This window comes from Pinus tabuliformis, chromosome 8 (genome assembly GCF_031772625.1).
Source record: "Pinus tabuliformis cultivar Carrire ecotype Pingquan chromosome 8, CPIR1, whole genome shotgun sequence".
Lineage (NCBI taxonomy): Eukaryota > Viridiplantae > Streptophyta > Pinopsida > Pinales > Pinaceae > Pinus > Pinus tabuliformis.
Window position 1 is genome coordinate 1,741,699,772 of NC_142294.1, and position 22,631 is coordinate 1,741,722,402.

At 40.3% G+C, this 22,631-nt stretch overlaps 1 pseudogene; it reads right to left on the bottom strand.

Annotated features, from left to right (window-relative positions):
• Positions 1-350: 350 nt before the first annotated feature.
• The window catches only part of LOC149243070 (uncharacterized protein At1g01500-like), a 41,829-nt pseudogene continuing 19,548 nt past the window's right edge, over positions 351-22,631 (bottom strand).

Below are 22,631 nucleotides of genomic sequence, written 5' to 3' on the forward strand. Positions count from 1 at the left end.
CGGCTCAAGAAGTCAAGGACACTTGCATGGCTTGGAATAGAGGACAGGAGGAGCTGAGAAAAGGATTAATAGTAAGATTTAGCACTCCCTCCCTAATATTGCCAAGGTTAACAGAAATATTAATCAACCTTCTTCTAGTTGGATGGTTCAGGGTAGATGGTTTCTCTACTTCTATGGTGGCAAGAAAGGCAGTCAAAGTTTATGTTGTGGGCAGTAAAGAAAGTGGATTTGCTACCAATGCATTTCTAAGGACAACCCTGACTGAAGTCTAAGAATACCAAGTCTGATCATGATGATATCAACTCTACTAAAAATGACACCCATATTTTCCAAGTGCTAACCTTTCGAGGTCATCTTCTAGGTCCCAATGAGAAATCATGTTGCTGCTTACCTAGTTTGCCAAAAGGGAAAGCACATGGTCCTATGCTTGAATAGCAATCCATGCTCCATAATTCCTTAACCCCTAAATGATAAAACCCCTATTCTAGCCTCTTTAGACCATTGCAGAGTAGTAAGGTTTCTTCATCATAACACACCTTAGAATCCAAAGTCTTAGTGGTTCAAGCATTGTTCGTGTGTTATGAATAAAATATATATAAATAATATAAATATAAGTAACGAGGATAATTGTAATAATGATTAGTTAATAATAATTAGTAGTTAGGTTGAAGAGGCATGTGTAAATAGGACATTACTCTCCATGAAGAGACACTTGCTTGATATATAAGCAAGCCTCTCATTCTAATTGTAAATTAATATTATTCACACACTTTAATATAATATTTGTATCCTCATGGATATCTTTATATTCCAAGTCTTCTGGAGTAATTAATTTGTAGAAGGAACTTTGTTCGCTTCATTTTGTTTCAGAGCAGTCGACCCTTTAGCCACTTCACTGCTGCACAATTCTCGTTCTCCGAACACCAGCCCTTGGCCATCAATCGTCATTGTCACACGGAATCAGTCGACAGTGCGGACACAACCGACCTTCCTAGAAGTCTAAGACTTTCTAATGACAAACAAGACAAAAGAGAGCAATCCTTCTCTAAATATGCATTATAATATGAGAAATCAAGTGTTTAGCTCTTAACTTTAACCCAACGCTGTTGTCGTAGCCCAGCTTCGTTGATCCGGATGAGCTCCTCCTTCTCTTCAAAACCTGCATTCACCAACAGTCAAACCATTAAATAGCACCTCATTATAACATAAAACAAAGCATATTCAACATATAGACCAAGGAGTATATGAAACAACTCATAAATAACAAGTTATTGAGAAGAATGGACTAATTTGTATTAAAGGTAACAAAAGGAACCATTACAACCTCAGCCTTGGTGTTGTGCAAGCTCCTCCCAGGGTCCACAAGAGTCCTCCTTTACTCTGATCAGCTCACCCACCTCCGAATGGAAACAAGTAAATATGGTAATCTCTCCTCACAAGTTCTCACAAGGAAGTCCTAATTCCAGCAACATCTACCCTTAGGAATGTTCAGCTTTCAACCTCCTTCCCTCTGGCCCAATGCCTGTATTTATAGTGTTCTAGAGGAAGTTAATTAGCTCCACCATGGATGGGATAAGCGCCTCTTTCAATGGGATAGGCTCCCCTCTTCATGGGATAAGTTCCTCTTTCTTTGGGTACATGAACCATCTGGAGGCGCTTCATACACGTCAAACAAGCTTCTAGAATGCTCTAGAAATGACCACAAGTAAATTTTTTAAGATGAAACTCGCGCCTTTTGACCTTTATAGGGGTACGCACCCACCCCTTTACATACAGAGCGTACATGTACGCAGGTATTGTGAACTTGGGCTGCGTACCCGCAGGTAAGGCTAAGAGAAACTCTGTACTAGAGATAATTGACTTTAAATGACTTTTCTCTTCTTTCTGGAGTTTGACATGCAGAGCAGAGGCATAACACTTGCTAAGGAGGATAGTATGACAGTGGATGGAGCCGTACTAACTGCAGATAGTCATGGTGACATTTTTTAGTGTAACAGATTGCCCCCTAAAGTGCGAAGCCTGTAGTAGATTAGGGTTTCATATGATCTAGGAAGGGTGAAGTACTTTATCATTTCAAGGAGTATCTTGCGGAGAGCCTGGTCAGAACCTGCAATTATTCAACACAAAAGACATATATAAGATGATATCATCACTGAGGTAGGCATTCCCATACTCAGATTGAAAACTTTAACTAACAATCTAACTACTGCTCTGATACAAGAATGATTTTGCAGTACATTGTAATCATAGACTTTTGTAGACACAGTATGGACGCAGCCATCTGTTTATGATAAGTCTACTATATAATGAATACAAAACTCCTCGCAGCCTGGATGGCGGAAACTAGATCCAGGGTCTTCATCTCTACTTCTCGAATTGGTATGATTCTATCCATGCGAATAAATGAGTTGATGTCGAGCATGGTAGAAACCACTTGATTATCGATCAATGATGTAAACCGTTAACAAGTGTGAGAGAGACCACCAGTGATGTCAATGGTTCTCAAAGTACCCAGTACAATCCATGAAATGTTAATAAATGAGTTGATGTCGAACATGTCACGGAATCCCTTGATCGAAAGTCAATGATGTAAACCGTCGTCAAAGGCGAGAAACCTGCCATTGATGCATGCAGACTTCAAGGTACTGACGATTTCTAAGTCATCTTTCTAGATAATGTGCTGATGTCGATAGAAAGCGACCCGTTGCAGGCAAGCCCACAACACGAAATCATTGTTCAAGTTGAAGAAATGTTGCTGTAAGGACTGACTCAGGGATGGTCAAATGGATGACATGTGTTTTGCGTATGAATGGTTTATTTGCAGAGACCTCTTGAACACATAATGAAATGACAGATGGCTTGGAGACGATTGACCCAAAGTTAATACCCAAGAATGGTTGAAGACTTTCAAAGAGGTTTGATCAACTTTTAAGGCAAAGGATTTCCCAACCCAGGTGAATGAAAAGTGTCGTGTTCAAGAGCGGTGATAAGGTTCTTCTGTAGCAAAGGACAACAAATAGGTTCATTCTTCCCTCTTTTCCCCCATCATTTCTGGCAAGTACCTCTTTATTTTTTACAAGCTTGAGGAGGATAACATATGCTTGATTATAAGCTCATCCTTTGGATGACTCCAACTTAGTTTAGATTCGGACCCTAAGAAGGAGTGGTCCGTTCCTGTTTGTAATCGAACAGGTCCTTTACTGTGAAATTTTAACGAGTCTAGTATAGGAGAAACTCGGTGTTTTTCAATTTTAGAGAGTCTGAAAAAACTAAAGGAGACTCCAAGGTGAACTTTTTCGTCAATTTGTGTCTCTCAAGCCCGAAAAAGTATAAAATCATACCAGAGAGAACCGCTTGATGTTGCGACCAAGGAGTACTTTCATGTTTAGTGTCGTTGACCTGAAAAGTAAAAAGCGATCAAAGACACGTCGTTTTATTTCCAATATCGAGTTTGAAACGACAAAAACCCGGCAATCTTTTTGCGTTTTTACGGTCGGAAAAGGGCTATAAGAAGACCGTCTTTTAATTCCATTTTAACGAGTGTAAAAGAAACGCTCGGCAATCTTTTCATGTTTTAGGAGTCAGAAAAGGGCTTAAAAGATGACTCTGACGTGAAAAATGATAATTTACCCTAAAGCCCCTTTGTCCTGCACAAAAACAACACATTACTCATACCTGTTTAAGATGGGCAAAAATACATTGAAAAATATCCTTTCACGGTGAAAAATAAACAAATTTAGCATTCATTTATCCAAAAAACCTATAAAAAGACTTCTTACCATGTCATTTTTACCATTTTACTGTTGAGGTTGAGAAAAGGGCTTTTGGCAAGAAACTTCCCGTGGAGATTGCGGAGAATCCGACCGTCAGAATCGAACGCCGTTTCATCAGGTATTTTACAACATCCCTCTCTTAATTTCCATCCGTTTAGAATTCATTTTTAAGTTTTTATTTGATTTTTTGGGGGTCTTGGGGTTTCAAGATGCGCCCTTTGGGGTACGCAGGTCATGCACTGCTGACCTGCGTACCCCGATATTTTCTCAATGGGGAAAATACCGGGTGTACGCACCCGGCCTTAAGGGCAGCTGCGTACAGACGCTCTGTTCCTAAAGGCCGGGGTGCGTACCCCGCAAAACGCATTTTGAAACCCTCATACCTCCAAAATAGACCAAAATTTTAAAATTTTATGGACTCTAATAGATGTTTTATGATGTGCAGGGAGCACACCATGCTTGATTGGCATGAAAGAGAGCACGAGGACGTTGATTTAGCCACAATAAATCATCAACCCTCCATTGATGCTTTGAAGGCATGCGGACTATACAAATACTGGGCCATAGCTGGCATGAGGGCACAGGTGCCATTCTTAGAGTGGCTGGTTGAAAGGTGGAATGTCCAGGAACAATGCTTTTACATCGGAGAGCACCAGCTCGAGATAGAGCCCTCTGACATATACTTTCTCACTGGTTTGCCCAATAGGGGCGAGCAACTGACTCTCTCCGGGACTAGGCCGGGTGGCCAATCCCTTGCTAGCCTCCGGCTAGAGTGGTGCAACAATCAGAACCATGAGAAAGGGATAGAAATCAAATATATATCCGTGCCTGAACTTATAGTAATTTCCTTTTCAGTTACCAGACTCTACGCCGCAGCCGCCTTGCACATTGCCACCTGGTCCCAAATGCGGATAGCGATAGATTGCTACCGAGGCACCATTTTCAACTGGTGCGATGATGTGTTGGCCAACATGAAGGGCCAACTGACTAGGGTAAAGAACGGGCAACTAAAGACCTTTGGATATGGGCCTTTGGTTGTGAGCTTTGCCCTAGAGAGAGTTCCTATGTTGATCCCCCAGCAGCTTACTGTTCCAGTTGGGGCTCCTCGGGAGCCTAAGTTGACGAGATGGGTTGTGCTAATGGCCCGGCATCCTGACGAGGGCACGACAGTGGTTCTATTTCCTGATGGTTACTTTCACTGGCTAGAGGGCCAGGTCTTTGTGATTCAGGATTTTCCTTATGCCGGAATGGATTTTCGGAATGATCCGGACATGGTTCTTCCACAGGGAGAACAATGGGATGACAGAGGTACTTCATTTTTCACAAGTTTTTAAATTATCTATTTTTTTGTTTTTTATATATATCATCTCAAACTAACAGTAAAAATGTTCAAAATGCAGATGTAGGCCCACGGCGTCCAGCCAATCTCCGGGCTTTTGAGAGGAGACATCCAGCTGTACCGGCACCGGCCCCACAGGATGCGGCCGCAGAGACGCTAGCTGAGTTGGAGCAGGATCTAGAGCGTCTGACGGTGGATATACCGGAGACGACTATAGATGATATTCCTATCAGACTGCAGCGTTATGTAGTCGCAGTCCCGGGACCTTTTAGGAGATTTCTATGTAGGGTAGCCCGTGCAGTGGTGTCTTACAGGGAGCATCACCAGTGACTGGATGGTCACTTTTGTAGTCACATGTGACATTTTGACTTTTTGTACTTATCATTTTGCCGATCATAAGGTGTTTTAAACCTATGATCGAAGACGATGTATATTTTTTGACACACTCCTATCTATATATATCATTATTACCGGCTTATTTTGTTTAACATGTATGATGAAATGTTTATAAATTTGCATTTATGATTGTTACAAATGTCTATTTAACATTCGAGACGCCATTGCATCTGCTAATGTGTTTAAAGACCTTGGAATATGTTGATATTCAATGTAATCAAATTCACGTTCCAAGAGACGCACCCTCAAAAACAATCTCAGCAACACTGGATTCCTAATGGCATAGACTCTATTAAGCTGTAATACAACGAGTTCAGAATCTAACCTCACTATCAAACTCCGAATCCCAAATGAAATAGATTCAGATAATAATTCAATCACTGCACTGTATTCTGCAATGTTCTTTGCTGTTTGACCGAGGCTCACCCCATGCATAGAAACTAACTCGTCAGAGGGCGAATAGATAACCCAAGCTGCGGAAGAGATATTCCGTGTACTACGACAAGCACCATCAGCAAATCCAATGTACGTTTGGAGAGGCGTCGACATCTGCAATATCAAGAGCAAAACCAAGATAAGCCAGAATAATGACGAAAACACACTCTCTACATTAAAGCACATTGTCTAAACTAAGCACACAGTCTAAACTAAGCACACATACTGGCTAGAAAGAGAAAACTAAACTAACTAAGATCTCCATACCCATCATTTAAGCATAATACCTCTTTAGGTAAAGTCCATTTCTGGGTTTACCCAAAGAGTCCCCGTCAAAGTCTACCAGCTCATAGGCCCCTTTTGCTAGCTTTCGCTTAACAATGTAGGGCCCATGCCACATAGGAACGAATTTTCCAGCACCTAGCTTATCATTAGCTAGATCATATAACAACACTAGGTCTCCTTCCGAAAAACTTCGAGGGGTCATATTCCGGTCATACTGAGCTTTCATTCGCTTTGCGTGAGTCTCGATTGCTAAAGCAACTTCACGTCGAGTCTCATCTAATTTAGCTAAGTATAACAGACACTTCTCCTCTTCAGAAGTAGCTGGGAGTAATTCAATGGCCATTTGCAGTGACGGGATTTCGCATTCAATGTGCAGCATGGCTTCCAAACAATAAACTAGTTGGAAAGGAGTGAACCCTGTTGATGTTTTCACTGAGGTTCGGTATGCCCATAGCGCCGAAAATAACATGTTGTGCCAATTCGACCGATGAATACCAATGATCCGTCGGATCATGATAACTAGAACTTTGTTGATAGACTCAACCAGACCGTTCGCTTGGGGATAATAAGGAGTAGAACTATCATGACGTAAACCAAGCTGGCCTGTAAGTTCAGTCATCATAATGTTTCGAAAATGGCGCCCATGGTCAGTGATTATTGCTTGTGGGACACCAAACCTAGCTATAATGTGATTGAATACGAAAATTGCTACTGTCTTGCTGTCTACCTCGAATGTAGGCATCGCCTCGGCCCACTTAGTAAAATAATCAACCGCAAGGATGATATACGCATGCCCCCCGGCCGAGTGAGGGTTACAAGTAATAAATTCGATACCCCATTTGGTGAAAGGACCAACGGCAATTATAGGGTGGAGAGGAGTAGGTGGCGCACGCATCTTTCGATCAAACACCTGACAGTTGTGGCATTTTCGGACCGCAATAATACAGTCTTTAAATAAGGACGGCCAAAAATAACCAGCGCGCAATATCTTTTGGGCAGTGGCATACCCAGACATATGACCGCCACATGCTCCAGAGTGACAGTCATTCAAAACCCTCTCAGCTTCCTCATGAGTTAAGCAACGTCGAAAAATCAAGTCCGCCCCACGACGATAAAGAGTATCTCCAATGATTTTGTATTGTTGGGACTGGAACCGAATTTTCCGACGTTCTGACTTTGAGATTTCGGGCCGAAAGGATTGGGTCTGGAGATAGACAATTATATCCCCATACCACGGATCTAAAGTACTGATAAGAAACAAATATTCGTCCGCAATGGGCTCCTCTGCCACAGTCTCTGTATCAGCACGCGGGAAATCACACATCAACTCGGCAAAAACTAAGGATTTCTTAGACTTGGACTTCTCGAACTCCAAATCGAACTCCTGCAGGATAACGATCCATTTGGAGTACTTGCCCCCTAGCAATTGTTTAGTCAAAATATAGATCATAGGGTTGCAATCCGAAATCACTGTAGTTTTGCGGAGAAGAATGTAGTGACGAAAACGCTGGACAGCTTGAACGGCTGCCAGTGCCAACTTTTCCACATGTGAGTATTTTAACTCGGTTGGATTTAAGGTCCGACTAAGATAATATATCACATGTTCCGTTCCGAATTCATCTTCCTGAACTAAGACCATTCCAATGGTGGAGTGGGAGGCGGCGAGATACAAAAAGTAATCCTGGTTGTAGTTGGGAGGATGCAGCAACGGTGCATGGGTCAACGCGTGCTTAAGTGCATCAAAAGATTTCTGAGCTATCTCATCCCAAGAGAATTGAGCATTTTGTTTCAACAACCAGGTGAAACCCTTTGTAACCTCGGCGTAGTTAGGAATGAATCGACGTAAAAAGTTTGCTTTCCCTTGCAAACTTTGGAGTTGGTGCAAACTCGAAGGCGGAGGCAATTTGATGATAGCTTCTACCTTCGAGGGATCGACGTGGATACTGGCTTTTGAAACGACAAATCCTAGCAATCGTCCCACTTCTATGCAGAAGACACACTTGTGTGGGTTCAACCGAATTCGATAATGCCGACACCTCATAAAAATAGCTCGTAAGTGAACAGGGTGATCAGCTCGACGTAAAGAGTGAGCAGGAAAATCATCGAGATACGGTTGCACAATGTGCTTGATGTCGTGAAACGCGTAAGACATTTCCCGTTGGAAAGTGGCTCTGGCATTCTTAAGTCCAAAAGGTAATTTGCAATAAGCAAACGTCCCCCAAGGACAAATGAAAGCCGTTTTTGGTTGATCGGCAGGTAGAATATTGATTTGGTTGTAGCCGGAAAAACCGTCCATGAAGGAAAATATTTCACTCCCGGCACAATCATCAATTATTTGATCGATATAGGGCGTGGGATAGTTGTCTTTTGGACAAGCAAGATTTATATCCCTATAGTCGATGCATATTCTTATTGTTCCTTGTTTCTTGTTAACTGGAACAGTATTCGAAACCCTATCCGTTAACGAGATCGGATAAATGAAACCTGCTTTCAACAGCTTCTCGACTTCTGCTTTAATTGCAGCCGCTTTCCTAGGGTGTATCTGACGCAGACGTTGCCGAACGGGTTTAGCATCCGGGTAAGTCTTAATCTCATGAACAACAATGGAGGGATCAATTCCTGGCATCTCCTCATAAGACCAGGCAAACACGTCGCGGAACTCTTGGAATAGGGCCTTGTAGTTTTGAATTTCGTCATCTGTACACGAGGCACCTATATGAATGTTCTCAATAGTTCCGGTTTTGACTGAAATGTCAATGGCAATAGTTTGAGAAATGTTTGCCAAATTCAACTCTGAATCAGGATGTTTCATGGGATTCTGAGCGTCCTTGACATATTCAGCGGTAAAAATGGATGAAAAATCGTTTTCAAAGTCATCATTCTCAGGTAAAAACGAAGATCTGTGATGGAGATCTTCCCATGGTAGATCGTCTACACTTAGGATTTCGCGAAGTTGTTCGTCAGATGACACAACTTCAGGAAATGCTATCCGTTCCGAGGTTGATGTGAAAAGTGACTCTTCACCGACCACATTCATTTGGTCAATTTGGGTTGAACTCGAGTCGGAAAAAGACTGCACGGCTTCATAAGAAATTTCATATGGACTCAAAGGCATAGCATCACCAAATGAGTCTATCTCAGATTCAGATGGGACAATCCAAGGATCATCATAAATAATAGTGTCTGAAGTAATCATATGAATGAAAGCAAATGAAGGGTCTGCGTTGAGTGGAGGAAAGGGAAAAGTTACCAGTAAACCGGAATCTTTGACTAATCCTACACCAACATCCTTGTAAGGGATAGTCGTTTTACCGACATGCTGGATACTCTCTGAAGAGGCTGGGTCGGATGAAAAGTAAGCCAGCTGGTCTATGGTCACGATCTTACCATTATGTGGAAATTTTATAACTCTAAAGACCGATGACACGACCGCTGTCATAGCGTAAGACCAACTGCGACCCAAAAGAAGGTTGTATTCTAGAGGGGCATCAACCACTTCCACATCTAGACTAACGGTTTTTCCTTCAACCCCTATAGGCAAATCCTGTAGAATGCCAAACGGATGGAACCCACGGCCATCAAAGGACTTAAGAATCGTCGGGGATTGGTTCAATGAAGGAGAACCAAGTGATCTCCAACATTGAATCGACATAATACACGTAGAAGCTCCTTCATCAATTACAGTCCGATGAATGGGCCTGTTTTTGACTATCACTGGGATCTGGAAAGTCATTTGATGAGGGGGACGCGGTGTACTTTTTTCTAGATCGAAGATTATCAGGTTCGGGTCCTAAATATCAACAGCTCCTATAGCCGACAAAAGTAATTTGCGTTGTGCTGGACATGATTGCAGCACTTCTAAAGCCGACATTGCTGAGGGTGAAACAGCTAAATCCTCAACAATGTTATAATTCTGAGCTGCTCTCGCATGTGGATTGAAAGCAGACTTTCAAAGTATACCCTTAGCGGGCGGTTTGATTACTAAGTCTAGGTTAGGTTTCTCGATCTGTAGTGGATCAGAACTGGGAGCTGAAGTTGATGGATTAGAATGAGAAGATTCTGCTTCTTTACCATCAACAGGACCCTTACTACCATAATCTTGCGACCGAGTTGCAATCCGTACATGAGACATCATCAATATGGGTTCTTCACTGGCACTCGAGGAAGAACCTATCATCTTACTCTCCTGCTTTGGAAATGGATCTTTCAAAACAGCAGGAGTTGGGGAACCTTTAACGATCTTCACAACCTCCGCCCGTTGAGGGAAATCTCTTGTGAAATGATCTTCTTCACAAATTAAACAAGGATATCAAGGTTTGCGCTTCTCGTCATTAGATTCTGACTTCTCTTTTTTCTCCTTTGGAGCCTTATCTGCTTTCTCTTTCTTCTTACCTTTCTTCTTACCACCGTTTTTGGATTTAGCCGTAGATGACTCTACAACGTGAACTTCGGTGGTAATTTCAGGAGAAGATTCTCCTGTCGGGGAGTCTGGTAAGGTTATAATTGGAGAAGAATTCTTTGAGGATTTCTTCTTACTTTTAGTATTTACCGTACCAATCATGCCATCAGCAGCATGAGACCCCGAAGGAGCAGCAGCGATTTGATTCGACTTAGGAAGATCTGGGATCTTCTCGTGCAACGTACCCGACTGAGTGTAAACTAAGTCAAGGTACTGGGCTTGAGCAATGACTTTCTCCTCAGTAACTACTCCGGCCTTAGCTACGTCTTCAGTAATCTTCGGTAATAATGATTTTACAAACCATTCAGCTAAGATTTGGTCCAAGATAAAAACTTTCACTAAGCGTCTTCGACGTCGCCATTCATGAATATGGTCGGAAATATAAGTGGACGTCGATTGTTTTAATGAAGTTAATAACTCAGTACCGTTATCGTATCTGACCGGCAACTGAAAATGAGTAAGGAACGAGGTAGCTAACTGGCTGAAATTATAAAAAGAGGACCGTGGCAACTCAATGTACCACTTGGCCGCGAGACCAATGAGCGTACGCTGGAAAAGACGTAAACGGATCGAATCATCCGAGATAGAATTTGAAGCACACCAGAGGTGGTAAGTCATCACATGATTTGACGGATCCTCTCCAGACTTACCTTCGAACTTAGGTATATCACTGGGCAACTTATTTGGCATTGGCGGCCAAAACGGAAGATAATTGATTGGATCGTTCGTTAGGCACGTCAAGTCGGGTAAATCTAAAGTTGCAATAAATGGCAATTGCCGGTTAGGATCTCTAAAACTCTGGATCACAATACCAGTTCCAGGAGGAGGATATCCAGGATAACTAGGAATAGGAATCACATTCGGGATATTATATCCTCCCAGAAAACCAGGATTAACCGGACCGTACTGGGGCTGTTGAGGTTGTTGATAAGTATACCCAGGATACGGTTGATACTGGTAAACCGGTTGTTGGACAGCAGGACCGAGTTGATACTGCCCCTGGTACTGTTGGTACGTAAATTGAGGTTGACTTGTCACAACAGTACTTAAACCAGGCTGCCCTACAGGCATCTGGACCATGGTTTGAATCGTAGATCCAGACAACGGTAAAGATGTCTGAGGGGTGGTTGCAGAGACAGTAGAAACTGGAGCTGTCGATACTCCAGAAGTAAGTGCGGTAGACTGGACAGATGGTGCAGTAGTTGCAGCAGTCATTTGAGATGGAGTACGAGGTGCAATTGGCGACTGAGTAACTACCGAAGTTACAGGAGTTTGAATAGTTGATTGGATAGGTTGTGGTTGCTGGGGTGTACCAGAAACTACAGGTTGTCCAGTTTGAGGTAACAACTGTATACTTGGCTGCATCACCTGCTGACCTTGTGATGGATCCCACACTATCATTCCGGGGTATTGACTCGTAACAGGTTGAGGATACTGAGATCCGTAACCAGGTTGAGGGTAGGATTGATAATTGACAGGTACATTCCCTATACTTGGAACATAATTTTGACCTTGAGGTGGTAGATAACCTTGAGTCGAGTACTGACCCTGGGGTTGATACCCTTGGGGTAAATACTGATAGTGGGGTTGACCTTGACTCGAGTACTGACCTTGGGGTTGATACCCTTGAGGTAAGTACTGATACTGGGGTTGACCTTGAGGTACATATTGAGGCTGGGGTTGACCTTGAGGTAAGTATTGTACCATAGGTATATACTGTCCATGAGGTTGCCCCCCAGACACAATTTGCGTACCTTGAGGTTGCCCCCCAGGCATTACTTGAGGTTGGACCCCAGGCAGTAACTGCCCACCTTGAGGTTGAGAACTAGGAGTTGAACCTGACATCATATAGATGTCACCTACACCCAACGGCTTATTACCATTGTTTCCAGCTAATAACCCATGTTCAATGGGTTGAGGAGATGCTCCTGCAAAAGTACCAGAAAGTGACTGATACACAGTAGGAACAGAAGGACCGCCATGCAAAAATGATTCAGGTGATTGAGAGAAGATGGATGACTGACCAGACATATTTACAGGACTATATATACCTCTAGGTGGAAAAGGAGTACGAGGTGGAGAAAAACCGGTACCTGAGTTGTCTAGATAATTAGTTGACGAAAGATACCAAGTAGTACTCATAGGAGGACTGTAAAAGATAGATTCACGCTCTCTTAGATCAATGGTAGGTTGATCTTCAAGAACAGGGCCTACTTCTTCTTCTGGAACAAGTTCTTCAATAGCTATCAATCCAGAAGGAATATTTTCGGTTATGACTCTTTCTACCCTAGGTGAATCAGGAACACTAGAAGTTGGAGTAACAGGTTCAGATATTTCAGGTTCCTCGCCTATGTCACTAGCAGATGAAAAACTACCAGCAAGCTCAGAAACTGCAACAACGTCAGGATTATAACCTGTCTCTATACTTTGGTAATCTTGATGGACTACCAAGGAAGACTCTCCTTCTTCAGGTGAACCTACTCTACTGCCACTAGGAGGAGTTACAAGGACTTTCAAACCTTCGTAATAACTTGGAACCTCTTCGGGAGATAGGCCTCGAAGTCTACGAGACCTCCTCAACAAATCGGCTATGGTTACAGCCGCAGGAGACTTGCCCCGAGATTTAGGGGACTGTCTCGGTAATTCCGCCACAGTTAAAGATTTTTAACTACTGCACACGCAAACAAAGTAAAATCTCAAAGCAAACTTCCTAAAGTCTCTAAAGAACCAAACAAATTTGAAGCACACGCCTAAAGAATCTAGGGCATCAAACCAAGCACAAACAGTAGCCTTCCGGACCGAAAGTGCTAGTTGGTGATGAAGTCCAACATCGCCGGATTCAGTACAGAAGTGGCGGGTGGAACAATTACCCCGGCAACCTGCTTAATGAATAGACCGGCACAAGTTCCTCCACTTTAACCGTCTCGAGTGAAGTGAACCCCCCGGAAAATCCAAGTGAGTCTAGCCGACGTCTGCTCCAGGTACAGTGGGATCTTCCCTCCACCGTCACCTCGGTAGAATCCTAAAGATTATGGTCACTAAGGTTACCAACAGCAACAAGTACACCTGGGGGAACAGTCTACACTCCGACAGCACGCAAGGGCAGAGTATCAAGCTCAATCCCCTTGCCGGCTCCTTGACAATAATCCAAGGTTTACCGACAAGTGACCCCTGGCTCCTCGACAATGGTTAATCCGAGGTTTACCGTTTGTAATACGTGTGTGTCTGGCGTTGTTCCCAACGAGGGAGGATTGATCCCCTCACTGGTTCGGACACGAGCTCGTGCTTCTCCTTTAAGAGGAGCTTTCCCAGAGTATAAATGAAACAGCTGGATTTAATCTATCACAAGATAAGCTACTTGTTTGGTTTTGTTGTCTTGGAGAGTTTATTACTCTCCTACTCCAAGACACTAGCCTGATCTATATTGGTGTTTCAGAGCCCTAGTAAATAAAAGTTACTACGTTGATTTTACTTTAAGCGTTAATTTTATGGCTTCCTTAAGACAAAAGGTAGTGGAGATGAAACTGGTGGTGTGTAGACTCGACTCGCAACCACTACAAAGATGCACCTAAGATGATTTACACTACTTTTCTTTTTCAATGAATCTCTTAGCTAAGAGAGTTGAGAGAATGCAATTTTATAGAAAACAACTTTCTTAACAAAGACAATCAAAGAAACAATTCTCTTTTATCTTTTCAAAACATGCACTCATGACCACTAATTATTCACGAAATTTCCTTTTCTTCAAAAGACAACAAATGCTACCAAAGCAAACTTGATTCCAAAAGAATTTTGTATTTTTCCCTATATTAATCAAGCATATAAAACTATTTACCAAAAATCAATTTTAACAAATCTAAGGCAATCAAATCAAAATCACTCAAAAGCAAATTAAAGGGAAATTTACCTAAAAGCAACAAAATAAAGAGGACAAAAGCCTACAAGGATAATTCCCGGATGTTTTACTTAGTCAAAAAGCAACTAAGGATCAGTCTATGCAGAATCATAAACTAATCGAAAAACAAAATCGAAATCTTTTTGTTCTTTTTCACAAAAATGAAATTCAAAGCTTTAATCAACAAACTTTTCGAGATTTGCAAAGAGAAGATACAAAGGTAGATCTCTCACAAGGGTGATCTCTATGACAGGCCCGACTCCTAAGAGGGATGAACAAAACCAGGGAGATCCAAAGTTTGACAACCTCTAACGCCAAAGTCACTACAGGACCAGTTAAAAATCAAACCCTAAGGCAAAAACTCTATGAATTCCACCAAAAACTCTCGACACTAACGGAACAAGTTCAGGTGAAGATCTTTGATAGTAAACCAATGGATCTGGGCAGGAAAAACCAATTAAAAGAAAAATCTAAAGAGCAAAAAGCAAAAATTTGAAATTTTCTTAATTTTAACAGGGTACGCAGGCAACCTGTTAAGACAGGTGCGGGTACGCTCTGTGCACACAGTAACAGTGCGTACAAGTACACACTGTGCTGAACTCAGAGCCTGCGTACTTCGACCAAAACTAAGAAAAAAGAAAAACTAAATCAACCCTAAGCTAACCTACCCAAACACACAGTTCAACAGCCAAAAACCAGAAAACAAGCAGTGTTTCTCAGATCAAAATATGAAATCAAAAAGAACTCAAACAAATCCATGGTTTCCCCAGTGGAGTCGCCATTTTGTCACACGGAATCAGTCGACAGTGCGGACACAACCGACCTTCCTAGAAGTCTAAGACTTTCTAATGACAAACAAGACAAAAGAGAGCAATCCTTCTCTAAATATGCATTACAATATGAGAAATCAAGTGTTTAGCTCTTACCTTTAACCCAACGCTGTTGTCGTAGCCTAGCTTCGTTGATCCGGATGAGCTCCTCCTTCTCTTCAAAACCTGCATTCACCAACAGTCAAACCATTAAATAGCACCTGATTATAACATAAAACAAAGCATATTCAACATATAGACCAAGGAGTATATGAAACAACTCATAAATAACAAGTTATTGAGAAGAATGGACTAATTTGTATTAAAGGTAACAAAAGGAACCATTACAACCTGAGCCTTGGTGTTGTGCAAGCTCCTCCCAGGGTCCACAAGAGTCCTCCTTTACTCTGATCAGCTCACCCACCTCCCAATGGAAACAAGTAAAGATGGTAATCTCTCCTCACAAGTTCTCACAAGGAAGTCCTAATTCCAGCAGCATCTACCCTTAGGAATGTTCAGCTTTCAGCCTCCTTCCCTCTGGCCCAATGCCTGTATTTATAGTGTTCTAGAGGAAGTTAATTAGCTCCACCATGGATGGGATAAGCCCCTCTTTCAATGGGATAGGCTCCCCTCTTCATGGGATAAGTTCCTCTTTCTTTGGGTACATGAACCATCTGGAGGCGCTTCATACACGTCAAACAAGCTTCTAGAATGCTCTAGAAATGACCACAAGTAACTTTTTTAAGATGAAACTCGCGCCTTTTGACCTTTACAGGGGTACGCACCCACCCCTTTACATATAGAGCGTACATGTACGCAGGTACTGTGAACTTGGGCTGCGTACCCGCAGGTAAGGCTAAGAGAAACTGCGTACTAGAGATAATTGACTTTAAATGAATTTTCTCTTCTTTCTAGAGTTTGACATGCAGAGCAGAGGCATAAGACTTGCTAAGGAGGATAGTATGACAGTGGATGGAGCCATACTAACTGCAGATAGTCATGGTGACATTTTTTAGTGTAACAGTCATCAACCTTGTTGCTGTCATAATTGAAGCATTTCGTTAGACATTGGGAGATTCTCCATTTTTCAGGTCTTTGGCAACTTGCTAACAAAAAAAAAAAAAAAACATAGCACTTATGGATGGGTCATTGTCAGATATATTAAACAAATAATATATATTATTAAACAAAACAATTACCACCACTCTTCTTTTGTTTGCACAGCCCCACTGTCCCAGCGACAGCCACATTTTGTAGCCACAGCCACTTCCATTAGGGCTACTATTCAGAATTATTAACAATGGGCACAAGGTTGCACAGTCACCAAACCTACAACCCTGCTACCACCACAATTGTCTGTGAATCATTCCTCGTTGATCAGGCTACCGACAACCACCCAACCATCGAACATTACCACTTTCGCCTCTTGTCCTCCATAGACCACTGGCTCTGCACAATCATAGTTGTCAACTCCACTAATCAACGTCATTTGGTTGTCTTTAGCATAGTTTTAGACCACCATCACCTAGCCACCGCACCATCGCTACGTTTCGACCATACAACTCCGCCGCTGACAAGTTTAAATAAACTGTTTACAATTTGCAAGAACCGTGATGTCCGTCCCTAAAACACCCCGTAATTCACCTTTCGTCCCTTGAGTGGCCCTTCACCCTTTGGCCAAGCACATTCTCCCAAGTCGTTCATAGCCTGGGTACCTTCTCGTCCCACCTGCCACTGCAAGCGGCTAACATTTTTCTCCCTCACTGCAAAGTTGACCTTCTTGACATAGCCACTGTAACTTGCAGAGTACTGAGCCCTGCCAATGCTTCCTATCAACTACTTGATAGTCATCGTACCTTTCATATGGGGTTGTCCACCCACAAAGCCAGGAAGAACACTTCTCATTCCTGATTTTCCAAACATGGCAACCGCCATTTTTACCAAGCCATCTTTACAATAGGACTACATCCCTAAGATTTTATTAAAAAAGTGTAGTAAATAAACTGTGGAGTAGGGGACGTGACTATTGGTAAGAGATTAATAAATTACTAAGTAATAACTGCTAACTAAATAAAAAATAAAAAATATACGTAACGCTAAAGATTTATTAAGTAGCAAGATTTTAATAAAATAAGAGATATAGAAAGGAGCGGTATTAAAATAGTAAAAATTAAATTTATTATAAAGAAAAAAAGAAGAAGTGAAACTATTATTATTATAAGATGATAAAGTTTTTTCAAAAGGGGTCTTAATATAAAGAAAGACATACATATATAGAGGGAAAAAAGATAAAGGAATATTTTTTTAATAAGAAAAAGGTATTCAAGTTTTTAACAATCCACATTAAAGGAGAATATTTGAAAAATATATATAGAAAAAAAAGGGATTTATTTAAAAAAAAAAGTGATTTAAAAAGTATTTGATATTCAAAAATCAAAATGGAGTCTAATACAGAAATGAATTCCAAGAGATTCCCACAAACTTTACCCAGAGATGGTAATGTGCTATTTAACATTAAGGGAACTCTTGTAGGAAAAGATATTATTTCTATTTCTCTGGCAGAAGATTCAAATTATATAACACCTAAAATTGCAAACCAATTAGTGATCCCGGAGTCAGATATAACTGAAAAAATAGATTTTTTTGGCAATAAAATATATGACATAGCCAATTTACAGCTAAACATTGAAGATTATACATTTGTATCGCAATTCTCAGTTCACACCCTATGGAACAATCAAGGTGTAATTATTTTGGGATCACCCTGGATGGAAGCTCTAGGGTCCTTTATTCTAAATACAGAAAAGAAGTTTTTGACATTTTCCCACAAAAAGAAGAAAATAACACTCCAAGACATTACACTGAAACCAAATTCAATAACACCAAAATATATATCAGATATTTCAAAAGTAATTTCTCAAGAAGGTAAAAAAGTATTACAAAATATGCAAAATGAAATTGACAAAATCATTGTTGACAAAAATGAAGAATTTTCTCGACTTAAAAACCATAGTGAAAAATTATTGATGCAAATTAAGAAACTTAAGAAGGATAAAAAATTAGAAAACAAGGTACAACAACTTATCAAGAAGGAAGCATCAAATGTAGGAATTCAAGTTGATGACAAAACAACAGATATCGATCCAGTGAATGTCACAACTCAAGAAGAAGACAAGCAAGTTGAAGAAAAGACGTGCTTGGATGTTGCAGTTCAGATGATAAACACCCCAATTGAAGATTTGGTAACGAACTCAACAACATCATCCCGTGAAGTATATCAAAAAATTTCCACACACCTAATAAGGGAAAGTAAAGTCCCATATCGACATCCGAATCATGAGGGTAGACAACTCAACCATGCTACGTATTAGGACCATTCAGACCAGAAAGAACAAATTGATGTTTCAAAGAATAATGACATAAAATCAATCTCGTCTTATGCTAACAAGTCGTTACAAATTCCAATGATCAGAATATTCCATAGAAAACTAATCTAGGATGGTCTGATCCCTTCTCAGTGCGACAATTTTGTTTGTCACTTAGAAGATCATATCAACTTGTATTGACGAAGATGATTGTTCTGAGAGAGAAATTCATTTGAAGCTGGAAAATAGATCAAACCTTTTTCGACAAGCTTTGGGGACAAAGATTTTTGAGGAAGAAGGCAACATTACAGATAAAATGTACATAAATAATATAAATATAAGTAACAAGGATAATTGTAAGAATGAATAGTTAATAATAATTAGTAGTTTGGTTGAAGAGGCATGTCTAAATAGGACATGACTCTCCATGAAGAGACACTTGCTTGATATATAAGCAAGCCTCTCATTCTCATTGTAAATTAATCTTATTCACACACTTTAATATAATATTTGTATCGTCATGGATATCTTTATATTCCAAGTCTTCTGGAGTAATTAAAATTGTAGAAGGAACTCTGTTCGCTTCATCGTGCTTAGATAAGTGGCCCCAGTCAATTCTCTTTTTAACATGTCCATTCATAGGGTTAGGGACACTGATTCCACTAGTGATATCCTTATTCCATTAATCTCCAGCGTGACACCCATGATCCTAAGGTGGTGCTGCAAGGTAATTGACTGTGGGGCTCCTTCCACAGGGCACTAACTCACTCAAACATAGAAGAGATAAACCTCAAACCATCCTAAGGGTCGCAATGGGGGCACAACGGGCTTCTTCCTTAGAAGTGTACTGACCCTTAGGACTGTGGGTTGACCTTGGCCATGGACAACCTTGTTCTTTTTCTCATGCACATGCCCAGATAACCCTCATGCTAGTGATGAATCCACACCATTTTTCAACTTCGGCTAAATCTGACGCTACAAACATGATATTCTATGGAACTCTAATTAGTCAAGCGGGAAAGGTCCTATGAACCATTTTTAATTTAAAATAATTAAAAGATAAATAGTTGGGACAATTTGATCATTTTAAGAGGAAATGGTAATTTTTTCTTAAATGTCTTAAAAACCCCTTGGTATAGTAGTGAGTGGCATATTTGTCAAAAAGAGGATAGAATAAGAAATATGGAAGTTCCATGTAGTTTAAAGGTGCCCAATTTCTAAATTATTAATGAGGAATTGCATGTCATTGTCTAGTATAAGGCTTGCATCTTTCTTACTTTGTTCAATCTAGCAACATATTAGGAATATTATCCAAGTAAGTTGTATATGGTGGATGGAAGTTTGAGGGATTTTGTCGAGGAGACATAATTTTACTCATCTGTTGTTGAGGAGACATAGTTTTACTTATTTTTTGATCCAAACTAGGTGCATGAGTTTTTTTTCCTAGCTTTATAATATGCTCACAGTAAATGCCTACAACGTTGGTCCAAGAAAACAATGAATGCATCTTCTCTATGTTGTTTCCATTTTTTTAAAGATGGTTTATGTTCTTGTGGGGATTACTATTTATGGACAAAAAACAATAGTAAATCTATATTTGCATACAATCAATTTTGCACTCCCAGTGGTAGACAATGAGATACAAATGAAGAATGATGAAGTGTTATATAAGCTATATCATATGGTTACTTGAGTTGGTAGCACCATTATATAAAAGTGGATGGTAAACCATGTTGCATGGGTACATTTGAGTGTAGGTATGGGAATGTTGCACACTCTATAAATCATAGTTACCTGCCAACCTAGTAAGTTACTAAGAATTAGTAGAGAGAATGGATTTCCAGTACACACATTGGCATGTAAGCAAGTCGAGATATTGGTGTTTGGAAAAAAGTTGGCCTGTGATTATTGTTACAAGCTACAACCTCTTAAGGGATGCATGTGTAACTGTGGGGCTAGTAATTGTTGTGAAAGGTTGTACTAGGTGGTGAGTTAGTAGTTACAGGTTTATTTATGGCAGGTGTAAATGAACAATAGTGGTGGCTAGTTCAACTGTCTAAATAAGTATACATGCATATTCGTTAACTTGTTTGGACTCATGAAAAGTGCAAACAACATATATATGCAACAATGAAGGGGTATATCTAATCTAAAATGGATCCACATGATACCATTAAATGGTTATGCAAGGTTCTAGAGGATGCACAACATATATTAACAAAATATCGCAAAGAGATGTGGTTTCATGGAATATGATGCTTGCAACATTTCTAGTGTTCTTCAAGTAAGTGCAATGTTTGGGGTGTTAGAACTAGGAAAATAAGGGTAGGAGAACTTGAAAATGAAATTATATGGTACTAAAAATTGAAAACATCATCTTGCTTCAGAATAAGTATTAGGGCATTGAATTCTGCAAATACAACATATTTCTAAATAGAGGATAACCAATATTCTTCTTCAATAGATCAATGAAATGCTATGGTGAGTGGGGCAGGATAGAATGATGCAATTTCCATAGAAACTAGAGGCAATATTGGTAGTTGTAAGTGCATTGTTATATTATTTCAACAGTGGTCAAAATCTTCCAGTAGAAATATTTTAGATGGTGGTGTTCCCTTAATAGACAAGGAGGTAGATCAAATGTTTTAATCCATTTTTCACTGATTATGTGGAAGAGAAATGTTTGGTTGCTAGAAAGGAAATTTTATTTCAAAAGTGACAATAGCCACGGGCTGACAATCTGACTTGTTGTGATGTTACTTGTATCATACCTTGCAGTTTTTGCGGAATGTAATGCATGCATTGAAACTCAATGTTTCCACGAGCGATGCTCTTGGCTTACATATACAACACACTCTCGGCTCCTATGGTTTTATGGGGAGACTACCTACCTTGTGGGAAGCTTTTGGGATATCTCTAACAAGAGATATCTGCACAGAACACCCCTACTACTCTGAAAATGATCCTCATACTTATTATATTTATTTTATGTATAAATCTATTGGACATAATTTGAAGTTAACATCGTCAAGTTACATGGTCTGGTATTTTGGGAATTATGTAGGGGCTGAGTTTATCTGGGTAGAAAATCCAGGAATTCAATGGATAAGGTTTATTTGAGGTCGTGAGGGTTCCCATAGCCCATATTCAAGCACAATTTATTTTCAAGGTTTGCTTCCTATACAATTTGTGGATTTTTTAATTTTTTTATCTTCTATAGAAGAATTTGTGGTATCTGGGCGAGAAAAACCATTTACTTTAATGTTTGTTGATTGGTATATTCATCATTCCCAAGGTTCATTCTGAAGGGACTTATCACTTGTATTTGGCATTTTCTTAAAATTTAGGGTCTGACTATCAATCAAATCCAATTCATACGCCGAAGAAATCTATGTAATATCAGTCATCAATTTGATTTAAATGCCTTTTTTATGTCAAAAACTTGAGTTTACGAATTCTCATCTACTAAGTCATATACTAAGATGGTTTATAATAGGGTTGGCAAAGAATATGATGGTAGAGTGGATGATTGAGAATATGGTGGCTATATAAGAAGGAGAGAAGCTGATGGGAAATAAGATAGTGGATAGATAAGAATTTCTTCATGGGTAGACAAACCTATAGAGATTGGCACAGGATGTTCTTTATTAGTACTTCATCTCTTGATCAGTCAATACTTCATAAGAGCACGAGAGGATGTTTCCCTTTCCTGTGTTCTTTAAGAGTTGAAGCATAAGATGAATGATTCATAGATTGTATGATGGATAGCTCTATGCGGATTCCTAACAGACCCTTCCTAAGCCAAAGCCATTATTTTTAGCTATAGATGCAAATTAGAATTCCATTCTTGAAATGGAATTCCTCCCATCATTTCC